At 43.5% G+C, this 9,959-nt stretch overlaps 1 pseudogene across 1 annotated transcript; it reads left to right on the top strand.

The window, feature by feature from the left end:
• The first annotated feature begins 3,227 nt into the window (after positions 1-3,227).
• LOC311129076 (protein CMSS1-like) lies at positions 3,228-7,313 on the top strand (annotated as a pseudogene). Its single transcript has 6 exons — positions 3,228-3,299; positions 3,426-3,565; positions 3,783-3,835; positions 6,742-6,908; positions 7,001-7,085; positions 7,230-7,313. The product of its transcript is annotated as a protein CMSS1-like (transcript).
• Positions 7,314-9,959: the final 2,646 nt, after the last annotated feature.

The following is a 9,959-nucleotide window of genomic DNA, read 5'->3' as shown; positions in this document are numbered from 1 at the left end:
GTCTTTGTTCACTCAAGGTAAACTCGGCCCCAGCATAATCCTAAAATCAGTCAGACACTTGCTGAATCAGCTCAACAATCACACACACACACACACACTGCTTGAAAGGTTGTCAGAGTGGTCTTTGTGGTGTTAAAGAGATTAAAGTTGGGGTTTAAGCCCCCCGTCATCCATCGCTCAGCACTTATTAGTCATACAGTGCTTGGCTCATCATTATCCTACATATTCCTGAGCGATTTATGTAGTTAACCAGGAACTGGTGTTTGGTGAGTCAGTCCCTGTTTCCCAACACCAGACTGTACAGAAGAGAGGGCATTGTTTCAGTCTCACACAGTCAGTCACACACTCAGATCCTCACACATCTACAGTGTAGATGTAGTATAAAGTGAGTCAAGCGTGAGAAGCAGAGAAACTCAATCTTAGAATTTTAGAATAGAACAGCAGCTAAAACTGGCTCAACCAAACCAGTCCAGAGCAACCACAGAACTAGAATTTTATTTATATGAGAGCAAGCCAGTGTTCACACAGCCAGACCAGTTAACAGACAGACAGACAGACAGACAGACAGACAGACAGACAGACAGACAGACAGACAGACAGACAGATGGACAGACGGGCAGGCGGGCAGACAAATGTACCTGCAGGACTGATGGAGCAGACAAGTGATTCTGTCCGGCCTTGGTTGTGCTGCTCCGTCTGAGTCTGATACTCCTTCCCCTTATCTGTCATCCAGTAAAGTGCTCCCCTACTCTTTTTTTTCTTCTTCTTATGCTCTCCTCTTGTCCCCCGTTTGTCTGTTCTTTTATACGCTTTTCTCTCTCTTCTCTGTTTCTCCCTCTTTTGTGTCCTTACATTTTCTCCAAGTGGTCCAGATAGAAGGAAAGAGAGGGGGATGTGTGTGTGAGAGAGAGTGTGTGGTTTGATCCTTAAAGAAGGGATGGAGGCTTAGAGGGGAGGATGGACGGATGGAGAGGGAGCGATTGCCCTGACAGATGACTGTAAAGGATAGAGTGAAGGGGTGGGGCCAGGGAGTAGTGGTTGGATCAGACCTACCATGCAGAAATGAATCGGTGCTAATTAAATGTAACATGCACACTCTCTCACACTAGACACACACACACATACCCTCTCTTTCCTGCTACAACCCCCTGTGCCTAAACACACTAACCTATCCTCTTTCCCCTGGACAGATGGTCATGACTGAAAAGTGACAGAGCAGGAGAAAGAGAGGGACAGATCAAGATAGAAAATGAATAGATGGAGAGAGATCGGTGAGATGGGGACAGGGAGGGGAAAAAGAGAGGGTGACCAAGATGGAGAACAAGGGGAAAGGAGATGGCTGATAACCCTCACACGTGCATGCACAGACACACACTCGGGTTGGTCGGCGGTGTGTTTAGTGCAGTTTGTCATTGAGGTATATTGAGCGGCTAATGCACGTCATTGTCACCTATGCTGGACACTCAGAGAATGACCCAACCATCCTGCAAAGTGTCCTGTGAGTGTACTAAGCCTAAAAAGATCAGTGGACACCCATGTGTTACTCCAAATATACTCCTTCATTACTCTAAATATACTCTGTAGCCACATTGATGTTACTCCACAAGTGCTTGGCAACCATAGTGATATCTAAATCCCCAAGTGATTTCCAGAAACTCTTAAAGTGACAGACTGTAAGATTTCCTGCAATTCATTCAAGTTATTGTTAGGCTATACCAATTGATTCATGCATTATGAATATAGGCTAGTGTGAATTAATGCCTATGCATACATACACTAATGTGTAAGATCTGTCACTGTCTGGGCAGACAGACACTCACCGGGGTCATTATCACCCCTTCACCTTATAGGCCTATGAATCCATGGGAATTGGGAATTACCTATTGGTGTCCTATTGGTGGTATTTATGAGGGTCACATGAAGAGGGAATCAGGCAATGGCGTCTTATAAACGTGTTATAAATGTTGAAACTCCTCAGCCTACACATTCAGTCTAGCAAACACCACAGCTTGGGTTGATCTCGTAAAACCCAGCCATGCCACATGCCACTAGGTCCCCAATAAACCCTGCTCACATTGTGATCATTACACACCTGGGACCGACAGACAGACAGGCAATGGAACATACATGGGCTTTATTAAGGACGTGCCACAAGGCAGCCTCGGGGGTAGATAATGTTCTCTGGGACAAGTGAGATTCAACCACAGATATGGAATAGATAGAATTAACATGATCATTAAAAGGCAGACTTGGTATGTACTTTATGCCAGACAGGATGTCAATATCTCAAAGTAACCATTCAATTCGATCACCATGTGGGTGGGTCCATGACATAACCTGTAGAATAGAGACCTGTGTCAGTCTGTTCTATAATAATAATAATATGCCATTTAGCAGACGCTTTTAATCAAAGCGACTTACAGTCATGTGTGCATACATTTTTACGTATGGGTGGTCCCGGGGATCGAACCCACTACCCTGGCGTTACAAGCGCCATACTCTACCAATTGAGCTACAGAGGACCACATCTTTACAGTCTATATCTATGGTTATACACCAGAGTAGAGGAGTGGGTCCTCCCTCTTTACTCGTGGCCAGTGAGGGCAGTGTAGTGAAATGTCCAGATTTAGAGGTGGGACTGTGGCATTAGCCTGTTTAAATTAAACCAGAGGTATTTATGAGCGGACATTCTCTCTGTCCTCTGTTCCCATGGGGCCTGAACAGGATTTCACAGCAGGGGGGGTAAGATGCGAGGGGTGAGAGATGGGGGGTGGGGGGTGGGGGGGGGGGGGGGGGGGATGTGGTATAGAGGGTGCAGAGGGGTGTTAAAGATAGCCAGGCATTTTGTTTGGCTGTATGTTACAACATTGATATCCATGGTGACTATAAAGTATACTCCCCTTGGTGTCCATGGTGACAATGCACCGTGTCGTTGTGGTAACTATGCCTGTCCAGTGGGCAGAGGTTGAGGTTGCGCAAAGTCAAATATAATGGACACTTTTTTCTGCTTTTTCAGATGTCTCGGGGGGAGAGGAGGAGAAAGAACGGGAGAAAGAGGAGGAGAACAGCCTACAGAAGCCACCCCACAGGAGAATAAAGGAAAGAAGAGGAAACAGGTGTGTTCTCCTCCTCTGGTATGTAATAGTTTGTTTTAAACTTCATTGCGTTTCGTTTGGTGTACAACTGTACTACTACTGTCTCAGTTATATTTGTCTACACAGAAATCCCAGAAGGAGTGTTTTATGGCTCAGGAGAAGAAAGCGGATGAGGGCGAAAAAAAGCCCAAGAAACAGAGAAAGGTAAAACTGAGGATGGAGGGGATTGAAGAGACACTTGCTGTCCTAAAAAGGAACTGCAGTTAAAATGTGCCTAAATTCAATCACATTGGTGTTAGAAGTGGGAATTGTATCTCTGTGTGAATTCAGAAGAAGAAGACGATCACAGATGCCCTGGCCACATCGAAACCCAAACCGGGCTCTCCAGGCGACCTGCAGAACCTGGTTCTAAAGTATTTCAAATACGAGCGCTCTGTCATCGAACTGGAAGAGCTCAAACTGCAGGGCGAGTCACCTTTAACCTTTCAACTGTCACACCTGACCTCTGTCTTCTGTTACCAGCAGGTATAAGGGCTGTCAGCCTTTTTGTCAGTCTCTCTATATCTTTCTTTCTCTCTTTCTCTCTCTCTTCTTTCTCTCCCCCTCTCTCTCCCCCTCTCTCTCGTTCTCTCACTCCTACGCACTCACTTTCTCTGAATTACCTAATGTGACTTTTTTCACTGATTCCTGCTTCCTGATGATTAATGACCTCACACACACCTCCTCCTACCTGAAAGAAAGTGAGTACAAACCAAACCGTCACTCCTTACATACCTACATGCCTCACCAATCCATTACTCATTTTTAACCTCAATGTTAAACTAATAGGACTTCTGTCCCATTTGTGCTTTAAGTCTTCTGTCATGTTCCTAGATGTGTACTTGGGTATAACTCAATAGTCTGGTGCAGTGGCGGCTCCTGAAAAAATTCTCAGGGGGGGGCAATTTTTCTGATGATTTAGGTGACCTACACACATTTTAAAAAAGATATGTCCAGCAACAACATGAAGACAGGGGCAGCATATAAGTCAATACCAGAAGCATTTATTGACTGATCTCAAAAGTGTTGGCTTACCAGGGTTGGTGGAGCCCTCAGTTTCATCTTTGCCTCGCAAAGCTAACTCAAACACTCCGCAAAACTTCACACACTGGATTAGCCGGCTGAGGATGTGGCGGTTCTTGCTAATGTCGTAGTAAATATATTTGTTATAGTGAATATGGAATATGATATGTTGAGTAAAATGTTGTGCTAAGATCTATTTAGGTCAGGAGCTGGTTATAAGTTCTGTTCCTATCCAATAACAATGGACAAAAGGGTCCTATCTTGTCAGCCTTGTCAGCAGGTGGCCAAGGACAACACCCACGCCATAGGCCTCTCAGTTCTTCCAACTCACGAGTTCTTGCTCTGAGGACACACACACACACACACACAAACACACACACACACACATCATCACTGTTAAACACACACACACACACACACACACACACACACACATCATCACTGTTAAACACACACACACACACACACACACACACACAAAAATCCCCTCTCTTAGGCTGAACATTTGAAGACAGAGAACCCGACTCAGAGCCAATGCAACAGTGACACTAGCCTGGAGGGGACCTCGCCCAACTCATCAGGACCAATCAGAAGATCAGAACTACTAGATTCAACCTACTTCATTTATTGCATAAAATGTCTGCACACAATGTTTCGGGGCTCTCTTCAGATAATAATAATAATAATAATAATAATAATAATAATAATATGCCATTTAGCAGACGCTTTTATCCAAAGCGACTTACAGTCATGCGTGCATACATTTTTGTGTATGGGTGGTCCCGGGGATCGAACCCACTACCTTGGCGTTACAAGCGCAGTGCTCTACCAGCTGAGCTACAGAAAGTGGATACTCATGGATGCGCATCGCAATTGTAAAATGTCAACACAATTGGAGACACCACGTCATTTTTGGAGACATGTTATTGACAGTAAACTATTGTAGATGCGACTGCTAACTAAATAAAACATTTTAGCTGGCTAGCTAATCATCTTAGCTAAATGTGGGGCAAACAATTCAGTTATTTACCGTTAATTTGAGGGATTGGGGTGAAAGAAATCGAGTTACATAGTGATACTTTACGATATACTGTATTGACAATATCGCAATATTTTAGCGCTAGTTGGCTGTACCTGCACCAAAACACCATTATTGTTCCTTCATAGCTTGTTCTCAATCTTTTCACATTGGGAGCCAATTTGTTTTCAGCACTTTTATTTCCATGACTGATCAAAACTCGTTCTCATGGCTTTCTGATCCCTCTGCAACAGACATATGGTGCGCAATAAAATCACAGTATCGAATCGCAATACGTATAGAATCATGAGACTCGCAATGCATATATCTTATCGTGAGGTTCCTGGCAATTCCCAGCCCAAGTTCATTTGCCACAACAAATCTCTTCGCTAGCAAACGCGATGTCTTCTCCAAAACGGCAATGTGTCTCCAGCAATGTTAACTTTTTTGACGTTCTATGGCATCTCCACTTTCCAAGCATATATGACCACATGTAATATTTTGGTAAGTGATGCAAATAGTGAACTATGTAGGGCCAGGATGTAAAATATATGTAGCTGCAGCAATTTCTCTTATCTGATATGGTAAGTAATGGGGCTTAATGTATAGCTCCCTAAGAGTTTGACGAACGGGTCCGTGCACGCGATTCCAGATATCTTTACCTCTGAATAAACTGCCTTTATTATACCATATCCACCCTGTCCAAAGTCTCTACTTGGTCTCAGTTCTCCAGTAAACTTGTGATTATCAACACTAACCTCATCGTTGTGGCGGCGGACAGCTAGCCTGTATCCCTCATCCAGTTGAGTGGCAATGTCTTTTTTCGTTCGTACCAATTTTTGGAAAATCCTCGGGTGTAGGACTTTCCGCCTTTAGAAACCTGTTGAATTATTAAATTTGGTCTGGGAGGTCCTAATTGTTTCGTTGCCAATTTATCTTCATTTGTTCGCCGACAAAAAGGAACTTCTTTCAAAGACACAATCGAGTTGCACTGAACGCTATAGCCATCTTGATAGTAGTACGTGAATTGATTGATGAGGCTACCCGCTCTTTTCTTAGTTACGTTCATGGTTACGTTACGTATGACGAAAGCGCGTAAGTGCAAGCCCTCAGACACCCATAGAGATTGTATTGAAAGCTCTGAAATTTGAAAAAAATAGATTTTACATGGGAGTCTATGACAGACTTCTGGGCGATTTTCAACCTGACTGAAATCGCCCCAAAAGGGGGGGGAGCCATTTGAAGCACGACTTTAGCCTGATTGGACATTTAGTGGCAGTGTGGCACTGTGGCAGATCAGACGTCTAGATTACAACACTGATAACTACAGTTGCCGTGATATAATTGATTAGAAAAAAAATCCCTTCCTTTTCCCGTTTGGCAGTGCGTCGCCCATATCGCCCTATTGAACACACCGCCCCTGGTCTGGTGTTGGCTTCCCCTCCTCATCTCCTATTATTCATCTGACTGATCTGTGGAGGAAATGAGAAGAGGAAGCCACTTTAGACTATTGACATCCGTCCCTTGTATCACAGTATATGTTTTTCCTTTTCTCTTTTTGCTCAGTTTGTCCCAAATGGGCTAAGGTCCAGACGCAACACACAGAGAAGGGTTCTGTAATTCTGCTCATTGTCTGTAACTCCGCCCTCAGACTCATCAAGCTCACACATTGGGATGGGAACACCATGGAGACTGAAAGCCCTTCTAGGGAGAGGTAAAGGCTTGTCCTTAGTGTGGCTTAATTTACATGATACTTTGTTCTGATCCTCTACCCTTCACCCTGAGGTGGGGCCTCATTTTCTCCCCCTCAGGGATTTAACCCCAGTTTGGCACTGCCAGCGCAGCGCTTCCTGGTTCTGGACTGGAACTGGTGGGACCAGAAGCTTCGCATGATGGTGGATGTCCCTGAGGTGAGACTACAATGCCCCCTGCTGGGTGAACAACACAGTCACACTTTACACAGTACTGAAAATATTTTCTAGTAGTACATGGGCTTTCTGTCAGACAGACTAAATGGAGTTTCTTAATAATATAGCCCTCTTTTTCACTTCCAGGTCCAAATTGACTTGCTGAAGCTGCTGGATAGGGGCATCTTGAAAGGCTGTAGAGAAGGAAAAGTAAAAGTGGGACTCTTCTGATACACATACACACACACCAACTGCCATACTTTGCCCTCTGCCATAGACTGACACACAAACACACACCCAACCATTTTGAACTGGACCTCTTCTGATCATGCTCTCACACAAACACACACACACACACACCAAAGTTATTGTAGTAAACAATTTAGTAAAATAAAAAAATAAAAAAAATAAAAAATAAACATTTGAAAAGCAAACTGCAAAACTAACTAAAATACAATCAAAATCATCATAAATTATGTTTAGTTTTATTGTTTTTTAAAGTTTGGGCAAAAATCTAATGGGGTTTTCAAGCTTTTTTTCTATTGGGGTTTTCGAGCTTCTGAATCTGGTGTGTAAATGCTGCTAGTAGATGCCGATGTTTCAAATAGGCCTACCCACTGGGCACAGACGTCAGTTCAACGTTTAGTTTTGATTTATATTTGGTTGAGATGTCAACTAACGTGATTTAAATGTGAAATCAACAACAAATGTCACCATGTCATTGGATTTCAGTAAAAAGTTGGGTGAAAAAAATATGAAATGCCCTTACGTTAATGACTTTTTGCAAATCCAATCAGTTTTCCATGTTGATTCAACGTCATCACATTGATTGATTTTGGTTGAAATGACGTGGAAACAACGCTGATTCAACCAGTGTTTGCCCAGTGGGTAGCATGTGCATCACTACCACTAGCTATCACTAGCTAACAGGGAAGAAATCTGAGTGCGAGCAAGGAGCGTGACTAGGCCAAGCTAGAACAGCTTATGAAGTTGCTGGAGCCGTTCGCAATCCACATGACCAACTTGCTGACCAGTGACTGGGCCAAGCTAGAGCAGCTTGTGAAGTTGCTGGAGCCGTTCACAATCCACAACGACCAACTTCAAACTGTCTGATGTGGTACCATGCCTTCTCAACCTTGAGGCACACTTGCAGTCATCTACTGTTGCAAAACAGTGGGCACAGGTCCTCCTGAAGTCACTGCTTGAGCGCTTTGCATGCATACTGAATCCTCTGGCAGCCAACTTCGATCCAACCCCTGCAGCAGCTTGCCTGATAGACCCAAGTATGTCTCTGGCATTTCGCTCAACAGAGATGGAGCCACTGATGAGGGAAGCAGAGTCATTTGTACTTCAGCAAATCAGAGAGTACAGCCATGGAGCAGCAGGACCCCAGGAAGATGCCAGCACGATGAATCAAGCAAAAATCTCGACCACAGTTCTTCAGAAAGATAGCCTCGCATCAAAGATTGTGTCTGAGGTCACTGTCCAGCGGGTCAACCTGGCAGGGCATTAAGTGCCCCGTGTGAGCTGCGGAAAAACCTGGAGGAGGTAAGGGGAGCATGTTTACAGAGTCACCTCTCCAGTTCTGGCAGACAAGGATGGCTGTTTATCCAAAGCTGTGTCCTGTGGCACTGGATCTGGTTTCTGCCACTGCATCTCGAGCGTTCGTGCAGAGAATATTCTCTGTCTGTGGACAACTGTCATCAGGCTTGAGAACACGAACGACCTCCTCTCTGGAACACAGAGTCTTATTGAAGATAAACCAGAACATTTTGTATGGTTGAACAGAAACACACACACACACACACAAGCTGGCTGTCAACTGATAGATTTGTGAAGAAGTGTTGTATTACATAAGTTTTTGCTGTTGTTGGAGCTGTTTTTATTAACCCTATGGGGTTAGTCAGTGATACTTATTTAATATTACATAAACATAATATGTCAAATGTGCCATGACTTCATTTGTAGTTTTTTCCTCTCTCTTTCTGTCAGATAAAGGTAAATATACTTGATTCTTCTTACTTCTAATACTAAAATTAAAAAATAATTGGATTGGTTTAAACATGGGCAAGGGAGTACCCTTCCACCATATTTATTGCACCAGTCTAGGCGCTTATCCTTTAAATCCAAGTCACATTACGATTGTTTTATAGTTTAAACCTAACCAAACCAATGTCCTGGCCATGGAGTTGTATGGAGCCCTCTAGTGGCCAAAAGCTGGTGTTATCATGGGCAGCGCCATAGAGGATTCTTGCCATTTTTATTTAGTCAACTGTGCGGGACTTCCAATTTCATTGGCTGATCCCTGCTGATGACCCGGTTGGCATGACCTGATGACCTGGTTGGAGTCGTGACAGCCGGGTCATCAGGAGGAATCAGCCAATTACTTTTACTTGTGAAGAAGAAAATGTACGATTTCAAGATGGAGATGGCCTCAATGGCGCTGCCCATGCTCTCACAGACGTCATCATGACACAGATACAGAGCTGTTATGTCTATCCAGGTCTATGGTCCTGGCCCATCAATTTATGTATTACTGCCCCCCAGTGGCAAGAAGTGACATCCCAAAAACCAAAAAAACTATAGGCCTTCAACATATAAATGGCTCCTAGCCTCCCACACATAGGCTACTTTCTGTCCCTAACACTAAAATTTTAATTAAATAATATAAAACGAAATATAAATGTTTTTATCAAACTGAAACTAAATAAAAACGAGCAAATCAAGTCTGAACTAACTGAAACTAAACTGAATTTCCAATAAAAATCTAAAAACGAATAGAAATAAAAACTAATATTAAATCACGAAACTATAATAACCTTGAAACACACACACACACCTACACACAACAAAGTTAAGTGGGGCACCTCAAACCAA

This window comes from Coregonus lavaretus, assembly GCF_964263955.1.
Source record: "Coregonus lavaretus genome assembly, chromosome: 5".
NCBI classification, from domain to species: Eukaryota; Metazoa; Chordata; class Actinopteri; order Salmoniformes; family Salmonidae; genus Coregonus; species Coregonus lavaretus.
Note: the sequence above shows the minus strand (reverse complement) of the source record. Positions and strands in the feature narration are given on the sequence as shown.